This window comes from Mustela erminea, chromosome 17 (genome assembly GCF_009829155.1).
Source record: "Mustela erminea isolate mMusErm1 chromosome 17, mMusErm1.Pri, whole genome shotgun sequence".
Taxonomy (NCBI): domain Eukaryota; kingdom Metazoa; phylum Chordata; class Mammalia; order Carnivora; family Mustelidae; genus Mustela; species Mustela erminea.
In genome coordinates, this window is record NC_045630.1 from 68,133,922 (window position 1) to 68,148,128 (window position 14,207).

Sequence of the window (14,207 nt, forward strand, 5' to 3'; positions counted from 1 at the left end):
CCTCTGCCCTCAGCCCTTCCAAGTCAGGAGTCCCCCACTCCCCACTTACTCCCATCCAGGGACCTCCTCCCTGCAGCTGGCTCTGGGGGCCTGTGACCCGGGCAGTCCCACAGGGCCACATGCTGGGGGCAGTCCCAGCATGAACAGAGTTTGCACAGGGCTCCGCAGCCTCGATGGCTCAGGGCCCTGCAGGAACTGCTGCTGTCCTGCCCTCACACCTCGTCTCCTCTAAGGAGTGGTCAGTGTCTCCACCCTGGGAGCTGATGCTCTGGCCCAGGATTAGTGTCCTGTGCAGGCTGAACCCCTGGAGGGCAGGGGCCATGTCTGCTGCTCCTTGGAATGCTTGTCCTAGGCTTAGCCTTGGGCCATTTGCTCACAGTCACTGTATCCCTAAATGAATGAATGACCTGGTTCCCTGTGATTCCCCTCACCCCTCCACCCCTCCTCCACCAGCTGATGGGAGACCTACTGCCTCCATATCCGTGATCCCAGAGGAAGCTCATGGCTCACCGACCCGCTGGTCCTTCTGGAAAGAGGCTCCTGCCTCCCTCTCACCCTCCCACCCGGCTCCACCAACCTGGTCCCTCTCTGGCCTGCCCCAGGGGGTGCCGGCAGCTCCCAAGTTTGGGGAGCTGTCACAGCCATTCCTGGTCATGGCTCTGCACCCTGGCATGCCTCACCCTGAATATCGGGCAATCTCCTACTCCTCCCTCAATACCAGGTTTACCCATCACCTCCTCCAGGAGGCCTTCCCTGATGACCTGGGAACAGGCTGTAGCTCTAGTGCCCTGGGATGGCTCTGGCTGGCTGCTTCTGGCATGTGTCAGCCCTCCCCCCGCTGAGGGGCTCCTCAAGGGCGGGCACCATGTCCTGCTCCTCTCAGCACCGCGGCCCCAAGCAGGAGCTCAGGAACGGGCTGAGTGAGAGCCCTGCCATGCTCCTCCCTGTTGAGCTTCTGACCAGGTCCCTTCAGAGTCTCCATGTGCCTGGCAATGGGCATCCTCAGTTCTCTGTCGCCTTAACCTTCTTCACTCTCTGTGTGATGGAAACAGATCCACAAGGACAGACCAGTGCTGCCCACTTGCGAAACATCCTGGTGTCTGTTGTGGTCCTGCTGCTGATCCTTGGAGCTGGGCTGTACCTTTGGAAGAAACGTGGGAATAAGAAGACCAAAGAGCCTGGGACAGGCAGGTAGCCCTTCTTCTTGTGGCCAAGACTTCCCTCCCCTACTATACCTTGAATTCTCTTTCCTCCTGCATTTTGCTGCTCAGGGATTGTCCCTGCAGGAGGCTGGCAGGTGTGGCCATGGTCATGGGGGTCATGGAGGGGGAGGGGACAGGTTCCAGGCTGAGACTCAACGTCCATCTGTGTGTGACTCAGGGGCAGGATCACAGGAGGAGCCCAGGGACCCGGATGGTGGCATCCACTATGCAGAGCTGAGCCAGCAGGAGTCTGGAGACCACAGGGACAAGGTGAAGCTGGGAGAAGAGGCAGCCTGGGTTGTCCCAAGTCCCTCTGTGCCTGGGTGTGTGCCTTCGATCCCAGTCATCTGCTGGCTTTTGTCTCCGTGTATCTGTAACTCTTTCCAGACAATACAGTATTAACTTAAGAACTTTCTCCTGGGGTCCATGCAGTGCTGGGTGCTGGGGAGGGGTCATGTCAGTAGCCCTGGATCTCCGTGGGTCCCTCTGCATCCCTCAGCTGTTCCAGGAACCCTCCGTCTGCATTGCAGGGTAGGGGAGAAACACATCTAGAAGAGGAGAACTCTCTCACTACTGTCTACAGTGAGGTCTGCAGGCCAGGCCAGGACATGACCATGATTTAATGGGAAGAAGCAGGAGAATCCCACCCTGGGGACCCCTGTCTCGTAAGTATGACGCCCGCAGCTCTGGCTCTGCCTCTTCCACTTCCGATGGCTCTGAGCAGGGACTAGATGGATCCAGCAATTCTTTCTGTGCTAAATCCTTGTGCACAAGCTCCCTGTGAGACACACACACTGGTTAACGCAGGGGAAACTGAGTAAAATTGGTCCAAACCTGTTCCAGGACCACTCAGCCTCTGCTACATGGCAACCCTAGTCGGCCCCCCTGTCCCTCTCCTCTATACGACATCAAACTGGCTTTCAGACCCTCAGCCTCTGAGACAAATCATGGAGAATTCACAGCATCCCACCTGGACCCGTCTTGAGCACCCCAGCCGTCAGTCCTGCACGGAGAGCTCTTTACAGACAACATGAATTTGTAATTGTCCGCGCTTGTTGGGGACTGGCTCTGTGACACAATGTGCACATTTTGTTTGTAGGGAATATGGGAGAAGTTCTCTTGAGTCCTAGAAAAAGAAAAATACTGTAAGGTCCCCTCTTGGTAAAGGACACACTTTCTCTCCTTCCATGCTCCACCATCATTCCCCCACGTGACAAAACTGCCTGCTGTTGGCCCGAATTAGTAATTCAAGCAGTGAAAAGTGGGTGTCAAATGCTCCGTCCTCTCCATCTCACAGCTGAGCCGGGAAATCCAGTGGAAGCAGGTAGATCCCCTCAGATCAGAGGAAAGTAGAGAAACTTCTCATCCTAAAACCTCAGTGTCTGCACAGGAGTGCTCACGCGTGCGCGCGCGCGCGCGCGCACACACACACACACACACACACACACACACACACCAGCCTCCAGCCATGCAGCTGTTCAGAACTAGGGCTGTCCCACAAACAAGCAGATCCCAGTAGAAAGGAGGACTCGAAGTGTCAGAGAACACTGTCCCATCAGGGTAGCTGGCAGAGCACGGCTGTGTCCCTGAGTCGTGTGGTCCGTTTCTGAGCTCAGCTCTGTTCCCTTCCGGGTCCCTACAGCTCACTTGCTGGTGGGCGGGGAGCAGGGAGAAACCACGTCCCGGGCACTGGGAAGCAGGAACTCCGGCAGGTGGTGACGCTGTCGTTAGCCACACTGCACACGGTGGGTGACAGACGTTTGACGTGATTCCTATCCTCAGTGCAGCCCGGACAGTGCGGGGGTGAGGACTGGAGGTGAGTGCACGAGGCCACGGTACCCCCCAGAGCCACGCGGGGCTCCCTGCCCCCCCACCCCGTCCCACCCTCTCACCCATGCCGTGGGCCTGGACTGGATGACTGTCCGCGTCTGCAGACCACTCGGGAGCCTGAGTGCGCTCCCGGGACCCGGAGCACTGACCTCTAAATCTGTGTTCAAATCCCGACGAGTGTCATGACGGTCCCTGCCCTCCCTGTGACCTTGGAGCCTGCAGTCGTCGTGAGCTCACCTACTGGTCTTGGGAATTTTCTGTAGAAACTCTGGGATTTTCTGTCAGACACACATATAAACAGTGTCCATAATAAACACTAGTTTTCTCTTTCCCTTTCCAATCTGTATGTTATTTTATTTCCTTTTCTTGTCTTATCACACTGGTCAGACTTCCAGGGGATACTGCACAGCGGTGCTGAGAACAGTGAGCCGTGCCTCCTTCCCAGTATTCAGGGAAAAGCTAGTTTTCCAGCACTAAGGGTGATATTAAGTGTAGGGTTTTTTGTAAATACATTTTATTAGATTCATCAGTTTTATTTTCTCTGCTCTTGTCTTTCTTATTTTCTTTTTTCAAATTACTCTGGGTTTATTTTCTCTTGTATTTCTAGATGTAAAAGGTAAATGCTTTAACTATTAATTTGAGCATTTCTTCTTCTGTAATATCTGCCTCTCATAATATCTATTTCCCTATAGGTACTGGGTTAGCTTCTTGTCACACACTTTGATATCTTGTATTTTTCATTTCCATTCACTTCAAATATTTAAAAATTTCTCTCAAGACTTCCTCTTTGACCTATGGGTTATACAGAAATCTTTCTTAATTTCTAAGTGGAAATTTTTCTGTAGTTTGGGTTATTAAATTCAATTCTAATTCTATTGTGGTCAAAGAAACACGTTATTTCAAATCCTTAAACGCCGTCAGGTTAGTGTTATGACGCAGGACAGGACGTTGTCTGGGGAGGCTCCCGAGTGCACTTGAAAGGAATGTGAGGTCTGCTGCTGGGGTTGAACGTTCTCTAAACGTCAGTGAGGTCGCGCGGGCTCAGGGTCGTGTTCGCTGGCTGTCTTCTTGCTGAGTGTCCATGCGGAGGGCGGGTGCTCGGCTCTCTGACCCTGACAGTGGACTCCCGCGCTTCTCCTTTCAGTTCTGTCAGTTCCTGCGTCGAGGGTCCAGTGCTCTGCTGTTAGGAGCTCACGCACCTGGGGTTCTCCTCACTTCCTGCGGAGTTGGCCTTCCGTCCTTCTGCACCACTCTTCACCCTGGAAACAATCCTTGCTCTGACGTCTACTCTCTCTGACGTTTACCTGCCCATGGAGGTGTCTTTGGATTCGTGTTCGTGTGTTGTCATCATTCATCTCATGTGTCAAAGTGGTTGGTCCCCAGTGCCAAGACTTGTGGTCAAGTATGATTCTGGACTTTTCTAGGAGGCGATTTGGGATGAGATACACTTAAATGGATGAACTTTGAGTAGAGCAGACTGCCCTCCACACTGCAGGTGGGCCTCGCCCCATCAGTTGAAACCTGAGTGAGAGCAAAGACTGACCTCCCCTGAGCAAGAAAGAATTCGACAGCACACGGCCATCGGACTGGAACTGGAGTGTTGTCTCGTCCTTGTGTCTCCTCCTGACGACCTTGGACTTGAACCCCAGCAGCAGATCTTCCCTGCATCTCAGCCTAGCTCACCCTCCCTGCAGACCTGACTCACCAGCCTCTATAACAGTGTGAGCCTTTCCTTACAGCGCATCTCTCTGGATCTATAAGCGTTCTTACTGCTGGTTCCTGCAGAATCCTGACTACTACCCACAGCACGTCTCTTCCTATCCCCTTCCTGCTAACCCAGCTCCATCAGCACAGACTGGGATAGAGTTCCAGAGTGACCTGAGCCCTTAGGTCCTGCGTCCAGTCTCCTGTCTGAGCAGCACCCATCTGAGTGCTCCTTGACCTTCCTCTGCCTGCTCCTGTTCCTACCCCATCCCAGCACCCACACTGAATGGCCCCACAGAAACCACATCACCTACTGTCCACACCAAGCTTTCGTTTCCCCATTGGCTGATTTTCCTGAGATCGTCTCTCTCACCCTCACTTCTTCTTACCCCTTCTCCCACTGTCAGTGACTGTCCCGGGGTGTGTCCTGCTTCCCATGTTGTCACAGGGACACATCCAGCATGAGGAGACTCATAGGGAGCCTTCTGTCCCTAGAGGACCTCAGCAGGTGCATGAACACCACACCCAGACCTGGATGCAGAGGTGTGAGGGAGGAGCCGAGCAGTGATGCCTGGACAGGTCTGTCCTTCCAGCTCCTCTGAGCTTCTCGGGACAAGAAGAAGGTCACACAGGATATCAGCGCTGCTAATCAGAACAGATTTTCCTTGTAGAAGTTTTTTAGTAAAATGTCGTTTCCAACAGTAAATTGCCAGCCAGGAAGGAGAGAAATGTTGACAGACAGTGGTCCAGCTATGGCATGACTCTTCATTTGCTGCACAGTCAGAGGCAGGAGAGGAAGCATTGAGTACACTGGAGGTGACAAGTCCCAGAGAAGGCACTGGACACATGGTCTCCAAGTGGTCCAGCCCTGACTGTCCATGTTAGAGGGTTGCAGGAAGGGAAACTGAATGGCTCCATGATGCAGAAGACAAAATCCGGTGGATGGGACCTGAGATGTCCATAAATCTCTCAGTGGATCTCATTCCTTCTACTGCCCCATCCAGGTGGAGTGGAGAGGGACCCAGGTGTCTCTGGCCCCTCTACTCCCTCGGCCATCTCACCCCTTCCAAACCTCCACAATCATGGGCATTAGTGGGAAAGACCAGACTCTGGGTCCTGGTCAACTCTCCTCCTGGGTCAACTCTCCAACACTGTAGAGTTCCCGCTTTCCTGATTTGTTTGGCAAAAGGAAGCAGATGGAGTCTGCGTGAGGAACAGTCTCTCCTCTCCCTCTTCCCTTTCTCAGCTGCTCCCTGTGCTGCTCACAAATGCTGCTCGTGCTCATGGGGGTCCTTCATTTCCGTGTAATTTCTCCCTCACGAGCCTGCAGGCAGCCTGAGGGCATAGCATCCCCTTGTTCTCTGTCCCATCACCTGTGACGTGGACAGAGCTGTTTCCTGGTACCTGTTTAATACTTGTTGGTGGGTGTAAGGGCATACTTAATCAGAGGGAGCCATTTTGTTGTTTATGCAGTAAACTTAGATTGACCCTGCCCCCCCCCAGAGGAACTTACTTGCAAAGCCCAGATACAAGGGTGGGTCAGGCCAGGTGGAGACATCCAATCAGTGGGGCGCCCATACCGTCTCCCTAGTTACCGGCCCCAGCTAGCAAAGCCCAGATACAAGGGTGGGTAGAGACATCCAATCAGTGGGGCACGCATATATCTACTAGGGTGAATTGTAATTCAATTGACCGCCCATGTGTGACCTAACATAACTGTGCAGTTTTCTCTGTGTATTGCAATCTCATTGGCCACCTGTGTATAGCCTGGCTAAACTACCTCTATAAAAGTTAGTCTGTGAGGCTGGGAGGGGTCACCTCTTTGCAAGAGACGGCCCTGACTGGTCAGTTTGATTCTCGATGTTTGGCGTGAAATAAAGCTTTGCTTGACCTCGCTTTGTATCAGTCTTGCTCCTTTGATTATGGACCCTAAGAGTGGGAGATGAGAAACATTTGCTCTGAAATCATTGGTCCTTCATCTGGGCTGCTAGGGGAGCCCACACAAACTCCCACGTCAGGTCACATGGAGTTGAATGTCATTGTCCCTGCAGATGACCTACCCTGAGCTGCCCACGTGGTTCTGCCAAGACAAGCTCCAGGGTCTCCTATGACTGGACCCTCTCAGGGTGCATCCAGCCATGGGAACTCAGCTGTGCTGGGTCATAGCTGCTAGGATCATGTCTCACTCCGTCTGCCCTCATGCTGACCTCCATGGGGACTCCATCACCTTGATGTGACCAAGTGAGAAGGAAGTAGCAGGTATACTAGATGTCCCAACACACAAAAAAGTACCAGAAATGGATTACAAATCCCCCCAAAAATCAAGTGTCATGAAAACATGATAAAGTATCTCGTTGTCCAGTCATTTTGAGAAACATCAGCATATTCCTTCAGTTATTTAAGTTTTTGTTTATCTAAAGTTCTAGGTTTAGATATTTATTCTCTGTATCATTGTTTGTTTCCCACATTTTATACACTAAATATGGATTCTTCTCATCAGAGAAAACTCTTATTATTCAAATCTGCATGCCTGTCATTCATCAGGCAATTTGAGTCCAGTGGTGTGTCCAAGGATTCAAAGAAACGAGGGGCCCTGGGGGACACAAGTTGACCTGGTCACAATGCCTAGGTGGGGGACAGATCAGAGTGGAAGCTCCAGGGTGGGCGTTGCCGGGGTTCAGGTAGCAGGTGTGAGGGAGGGTGGTGGGCAGCAGAACTATGTGGACAGCAGGGGTTTTTCTGGTATCTACACTCTGATTTCTCCAGAGTCTTGAGGGTTGAGGGAGGGAATGGGGGAACCAGGGCCTGTCTGGGATGCCCTCACATTTCCGAGGATGGGGAAACCACCCTCAAACCTCTCTTAGGGACGACAGGTCTTTGCCCTGCTCTGGGGGCCGAGGCTGAGATCACCAGTAGCTCAGAGTCTCACTTTCCAGAGCCTGTTTTGTCGGCGGAGCTCTGACTACAGTCTCAGGCCCTTGTGTGCACCCTTCCCCACCCCTCAGGCTGCTTGAGTCCCAGCTCCCAGCTGAGGAGGGCGTGTATTGTGAGTGAGGGGCCAGGACAATGTCCCTGCATTAGTGACACTGTTTGCAGGGGCGAGGGGCAGTGTAAGGGGACAGTCCCTTTCTATTTGTTGGTGACCTTTCCGTGTGGTTAGAACCATTTTTAGTATCCTATGGGGGTATGCTACAGGCAGCCTCTTGTGAAACAGGCTCTGACTTGGTGGCCTGGACCCGCTCATGTCCCTACAGCTCCTCACGGTGCAGAGAGGGGCTGGGGCTCTGCAGTCAGACCCACTGGGTCACTCATTCTGCTTCTGCCACATATTGGTGGGAAGATTCTTATTGTGTTCCCAGAGAGTTAGCTTACTCTCCTGGGCCCCCAACCCCCTTCCCTCCACGCAAACATGGACACTGAGGGAACCTTTCTTTATAAAAGCTCAGCTCGCCCTCGCCTATTAGTGAGAGAAGTCGCACCACCACGGTCATTACACAAGCCAAGGGCGGGAGCACAGGACGCTCAGAGAGAGACGGATCAGGTGCAGGAGCCTGAGAGATGGTCGTCCCTGCAGCTCAACACATGAATGCAAATTGAGAATTCTGGCCACCCCGTTTGCCTGTCAAATGAACACATTTGTGTCTGCGGTTTTGAGAGTCCCGAGTGCAGTGACAGGGCGGGGACAGGCTCTCTCCTGTCTCCCTAGCAGCTGTATAAGAAGAAAAAGCTCCTGGTGGTCCCTGTGATGTGTCAGAGACCCTGAGCCATTTCACACGCTAACGCCTAGGGTCCCGCCAAATCTGTATTTCTTTCCTCTTCTACCCACAAACGCTGGGATTTCCTGATTTGGGTCCTGGGGCATGCCGGGTGGGTAAGCAGGCAGGAAGCTCTGCGGGGGTTCTTCTTGGAGACGCAGGTGGTCCAGGCTTCCCCTCTATGTCCCCGGAGCTCTGCTACTGTTGAACCTGCACAACGTCTCTCCCCAAGCTCAGAGAGCTATGAGCGTGGCAGCGGGAGGACAGTCCTGGAAGCCACCTTTGCCCCCAGCAGACCCATGTGTGTTCTCTGGGCTGCCCAGCAACCACGCTGGCCGGACATGCCCCCGAGAAGGGGGGAAGGTGTCCCTGCCTCAGCCACAGGGACGTGGCCTTACCTGCTGCCACAGCCAGGCTGCCCAGAGTCCCCCATGCTGGGAGAGGACAGGGGTGTAGCTGGGCCTGGTGGCTCTCCCAGGGATGTCCTTTCTGCCCTTCAACACTGACAAATAAGACTCTTTCCTGGGAACACGACTTGGAGTCAGGCAGATTTGGGCAGGGATGGCTTCATGACAAACTCGTTTTTATAAACAATCGAAATTGACTGATCCAAGTTCACTTCTACTTCTTTTTCAAAAGGATAATTTTTAAAACAGTCAAAGGATATTGTATCACACTGCCATATATAAGTGTAGGTCTCTGCAAGTACGTGAGGGACACTGTCGTGGATAGATATCTGCACGCGTCCTCGAGGCAGGACACAGGACCGCGGGCAGAAGCCACCAGAGTGCAGAGCTCTTCCCAGACTCTCATGGGATTGGATTCGGTCCTCTTCCTGTGTGTTTTGTGTCTTCCAGAAGGGCACTGGGAACCTGGAGCCTATAAGGACCGTGGCACCAACGTCTTTCTAGTGGTTTTTCCCAGAATTCGCGTAATCGGAACTCCATCTCCTCGTTCCTAGTAAAGAGTCTGTCCTGCAGTCTGGGAGAAATCCCTCCGCAAATTGGTTCAATATGAGTGAGAAAGACAGACAGACAGACAGACAGGAGTGGGGCGGCTCGCAGACCCTCAGGTGCACGGGTCACCTGTCCTGCTGGGTGAGCTCCTGCCTCCGTCTTCGCTGCACAATTGGTCTCTGGAAATTCCCTCAGTCCCAGCTTTTCCAGAGGCCTGGCCACTTGCCGTCTCTTTGATCATGTGGTTCCTGTTCACAACCCAGCATCGCTGTGGGGATCCCGCTGTCCCCCACTTCAAGGTGATTTGTCTGAAAGATAAACCCCTGAGTCCGGGGGGCCCCAGCACGCACAGGATCTCACCTCTGCCGTCTTTCCCCTCTGCTTCCCAAAAGCCCAAGTTCCCAAAAGATGAAATTAGAATCAGGAAATGACCATAAATACAAAGGAACTGAAACAAAATTTGACTTTGGTGAACCTTATACAGATACACCGAACCCTCAGGTGAGAGGGCGATTCTCTGGGAACCTCATCTGCCGCGAGGACCCCAGAGGGGAGAGAGTGTCAGAGCGGGTAAGCGTCTGTTTGGGAGCAACTCGATGCAGTGTGCCTTTCTCAGCCCCAGCCACCTACTCCCACACCTCAGCTGACCCTGGATGGGGGGTCATTCCCCGCACCAGGCACCTTTGTGGTTCTTGCATCCCTACTCGGTGTCCTAGAGTCTCAGGCAGTCCTGACGCCGGGTCCCTGCAGCTCAGGTCTGACCCCACGGGGTAGGGTTCAAGGTCTCTGCACCGGCACCGGCACTGGGACGCCAGGCAAGCTGTGGTCTGTGCCTCTGTGCGCCTGCCGTGACTGGCAGGTTCCCATGAGCTGCTTGTCGGGTTGGTTATTTGCTGGAGCAGCTCACGCGACAACGGGGACTCAGTCCCTTCCAGCCTAGAGCTTGGTTTGCAGAACGAGCCGGTGACAGAGGGGCCGAGAATGAAGCATGTGGGGAGGGGTGCGGAGCTGCCTTCCCTCTAGGTGAGCCCTTCCCCCACAGCACCTGTGTGTTGTCCCACCCAGAAGCCCTTTGAGCCCCGATCTTTTGGGGTTTTCTGGAGGCGTCATACGTGGGTACCGCCGGTTAAATCCTTGACCCCTGGGGACTGGGGAGCTCGTGCGCCGGACCTTCTCCCTCCCTGAGGGTCAGTGAGTCGGTCCCTAAGTTCCCACCTGCCAACAGGGCTCACGCCTCAGCAGCCGGCCCTGACCTTGGCAGTTTTCCCAAAGTTATGTCGTCACCTCAACTTCAGGGGCGGCTGTAGGGGCTTGTCGTGAACAACCCAACACCCAATCCACCTTCACGGCTCTGGCCCGATTGCAGGAACTGGGAGCCATCCTGAATATAACAAGAGATGCCCCTGGGTTCCCATATCGGACCTGACCAGATTCCGGGTCTGCGTGCCTGGGATAGTGCAGGAAGACTGACACCTGCTTCTGTTATGAGTCACAAGAGAGGATTACATTATTGTCCAAATAATGACATTGTCTAGGACCCACTCTGAATTTTTTATTATAATTATAATTCGTTCTTTTCTCTCCTCTGGCTTCTGTGACCGCACACTCAGCAGGTGTCCCCAGCGGCTCCTTCTCCGTCTCTCTTTCTGACCCTCCTCCTCTGCTGGTCAGCGCCAGGCCCTCGGTTCTCCCCTGGCCATACTTCCTCCCTCGTGACTTTAGAGACCCCCAGGGCTCTCAGCAGCCCGGCCATGCTGAGGCAGCAGCTCCAGCCCTGACGGGACCCCCACCCCGACTGCCTGATGAACTTCTGCTCCCAAAGCCAAGTGACCGGGTGGAGCGCTGAGTGCCCGGCTCCTGCCTCCCCGCCCCCACACCGGCTCCTCCCTGGGCTTTCTCGATACCTACAGCTCAGGAACGTCACAGCGTCCTACAGCTGCTTCAGCCGAACTCCTGGAAGTCACCTCACATTCTCTTTGCCTCCCCTCTGGGGTCCGAGCACCAGTGAGCCCTGGTTCCCAGGTCCCTCCCCTTCTCTCCCATGGCAGGCCTCTCTCCCTGCACCTGCGCCAGGACCTCCTCCCGGAGCTCCCTCATCCTGGTCTGGCCCGTGTTATTTCACCTGCATTTAGAAATTTTTTCTTCAAGTGCCTTCGTACATAGTGTTTCCCTATAATTTTCAGTGTTGTTCTTATCTGTGTTTATGCCTTGATCCTCATTCCTAATGACAATTACGTAGAACTGCAACCTTTGTTCAGACCTCGGTATTCTGCTTCTGGTTGGGGTTTATGTTTCTACATCAACTTTTGATGCTGCTGATTGACCTCCTTTGTCATTGTCGTCGTGCACAGAAGTCAGGACGACGTCTGCCGGCTGCCAGCGTCCGGCTGGGCTGCCACAGGCTGAAGCAGGTGGGGTCTTGCTCTGGAACAGGAAGTCAGGCGACGGCAGAGGCTGGGGTCCGCCGTCTGCTCAGCGGGGTGCCGGGCTCCCGGGCTGCCCCATCTTTCTGCTCCACCGTCCTGGGCACGGGGTCTTGTCCTCCTGGTCCCGGACGGCTCTGTCCGCAGACACCAGCCCACACGGAAGATGGCCAACGAGAGAAGGACGAAGGCCAAAGTTGTTTTGTCATAAGACTCTGGCTTTCCAGGACTGAAGACCTTTCCTTCCATCCAGCACAATTCCCCTACCTCAATGGTCAGTCCTGGGTCAGTCCTGGGGAAGACTGGACCCCAGCTCTGAGCTCTCTGCGGTCCGAGCAGGGGAGGCCAGGACAGACAGGGCCGTGGGGCTGAGTGTGCAGGGAGCTGCGTGCCAAGCCGGCCAGGGGCTGTCCGTGTCAGGGCAACCGGGGCTCTTGCCTCCCCTCTCGTCTGTGGGGGCCTGTCCCCCAGAGAGAAATATCCTTCTCCAGGCAGCATGCATTTGGGCCGCTAACCCTGGGACCCCGCAGTGTTTCGGTTCGGATTTTCTGGTCTGCTTTCTGACGTTTCTCCAGCTCCATCTCGCTTGTTAGGTCCGTAGGAATTTAACCCTCTCTGTGTGGTCTGCTTAGTGTGTTCTATGTGAACCTGGATTGGGTTTGCTGTGAGCGTTGTGACAGCTGCCCTCATGTTGTCAACGTGTCCCTTGTTGATGGATTCCAGTCTCTTGCTGTTCCCCTTCCTGCCCTGTTTCCCTGTCCCTGGACTGTTTCAGCTCCCGGGATGACAGTGCTCAGGAGCCTCTGGGTGGGGGATCCTCCCCCTCCCCCGCAAGGGTCTGTGCTTCTGCCTCCCGATAGCCTGTGCGCCCCCCTAGAACAGCGACTCAGCTTCCCCACGTGCTGCATACAGTAGGCGCTCATGACCTGTGTGTGCAGGTGAGCTGAGGTGGGAGGGCTCCTCTGCAGGAGTCTCTAGCGGCAATTCGGACCTCGGCCGCCAGGTGGCGCGGGTGCCTGCGCTCAGGGCCCGGAGGGGGGATGCTCAGGCAGGCTTGGGGGGCACAGGGGCTGCCTATGAGGGTGGGGCTGCAGAGCCTCTCCCTTTGCTCTCAGACCCACCACAGGGCCAGGTCAGGGTTGGGGCGCCAGGAAATCGCAGGGGCTGGCAGGTCGACAGGGGCCCTCGTACAGACACGAAGGTGCTGCCAGGAATCAGGGATTAGGAGCCCAAACTGGAAGGCAGGAGCCCAGGGGAGCGATCTGGGATGAGGTCCTGATGTAGGAGCGTGCAGATTCGGGGTTAGGGTGGGGGATCTGGAAGTCCAGGGCTATAACTGGTCTGGGTCAATGTTCTTTGGGGCCGGGATTGGGGTGGGTTACCTTTGGGAATGGGGAAGCCTACAAGATCCTGAATGTGAGATCTAAGCTCTAGATCCGGGTGTCTGGGGTGAAACAGCCTCAGAAGGAGAGAGGGCCCCTGTCCACCCCCCCACTTGAGATAGACCCCAAGACGTAAAATCAGATATCCAAGAGGGGAGGTGGGATAGGGTCCTAAAGCAGCAGGTCATTTGGGGAACACACCTGGCTGTGAGAAAATGTTTGGATCCCTGGACGTGGAGCCTGCCTGGAAAGACTGAGAAAAGTTTGCAGCAAACTCCACTCGCCAGTAAGGTGTCTGTCACCCTGTCGGGCCCTGCCTCCTCCCTTCTCTGGACTGGCTTTCTTTCCTGGGGAGTGGACGGTCACCCCGTCAGGCAGGTGGAGACACTCTGACAGGAAGGGTGGTGTGCCAGGGACCCTGAGGGCACTTCCCGCCTGGTCGCCACGTGGAGCGCTCACAGCAGAGGCTCCTGTCTGACTTCCCCCCTCCAAGCTGTGTGACCCTGGACAAGTCACCAAGCCTCTCTGTGCCTCTGATTTCCACTGAACCCAGTGAGGGTGCTGATGGGACTGACCTCATCAAGCTGTTCACAGATTTAAATGAAAACCAGATGAATCGGTGATTAGCATTATGTAATCAACTAGTAATACCTCATTTAAAAGGTAGTCTGGGGGCTTGGCAGGCTCAGTCAGAAGAGTGGGCAATTCTAGATCTGGGGGTGGTGAGTTCGAGCCCCACATTGCACTTAAGAGTCTACTTCAAGAAAAAGCAGGCTGAAGTTTGTTAGCTCCAATATTGAAAATTAACGACACAGAAGAAATAAATTGTTCTGTGTTCTCTTGGACAGAGAGAGCCTGATGACGAAGCTCATGTAGTACAGGTATGATTGAAAATTGGAGCACGTGTTTCCAGAATGAACGTCTCACTCCCAGCTGTGTGTCCCACAGGGCTCTG

The 14,207-nt window shown here is 54.4% G+C and overlaps 1 protein-coding gene across 6 annotated transcripts in view; it reads left to right on the top strand.

Annotated features, from left to right (window-relative positions):
* Positions 1 to 14,207, top strand: part of LOC116576174 — a 69,015-nt gene that overhangs the window by 40,089 nt on the left and 14,719 nt on the right. The gene's annotated exons all lie outside the window — the stretch shown is intronic.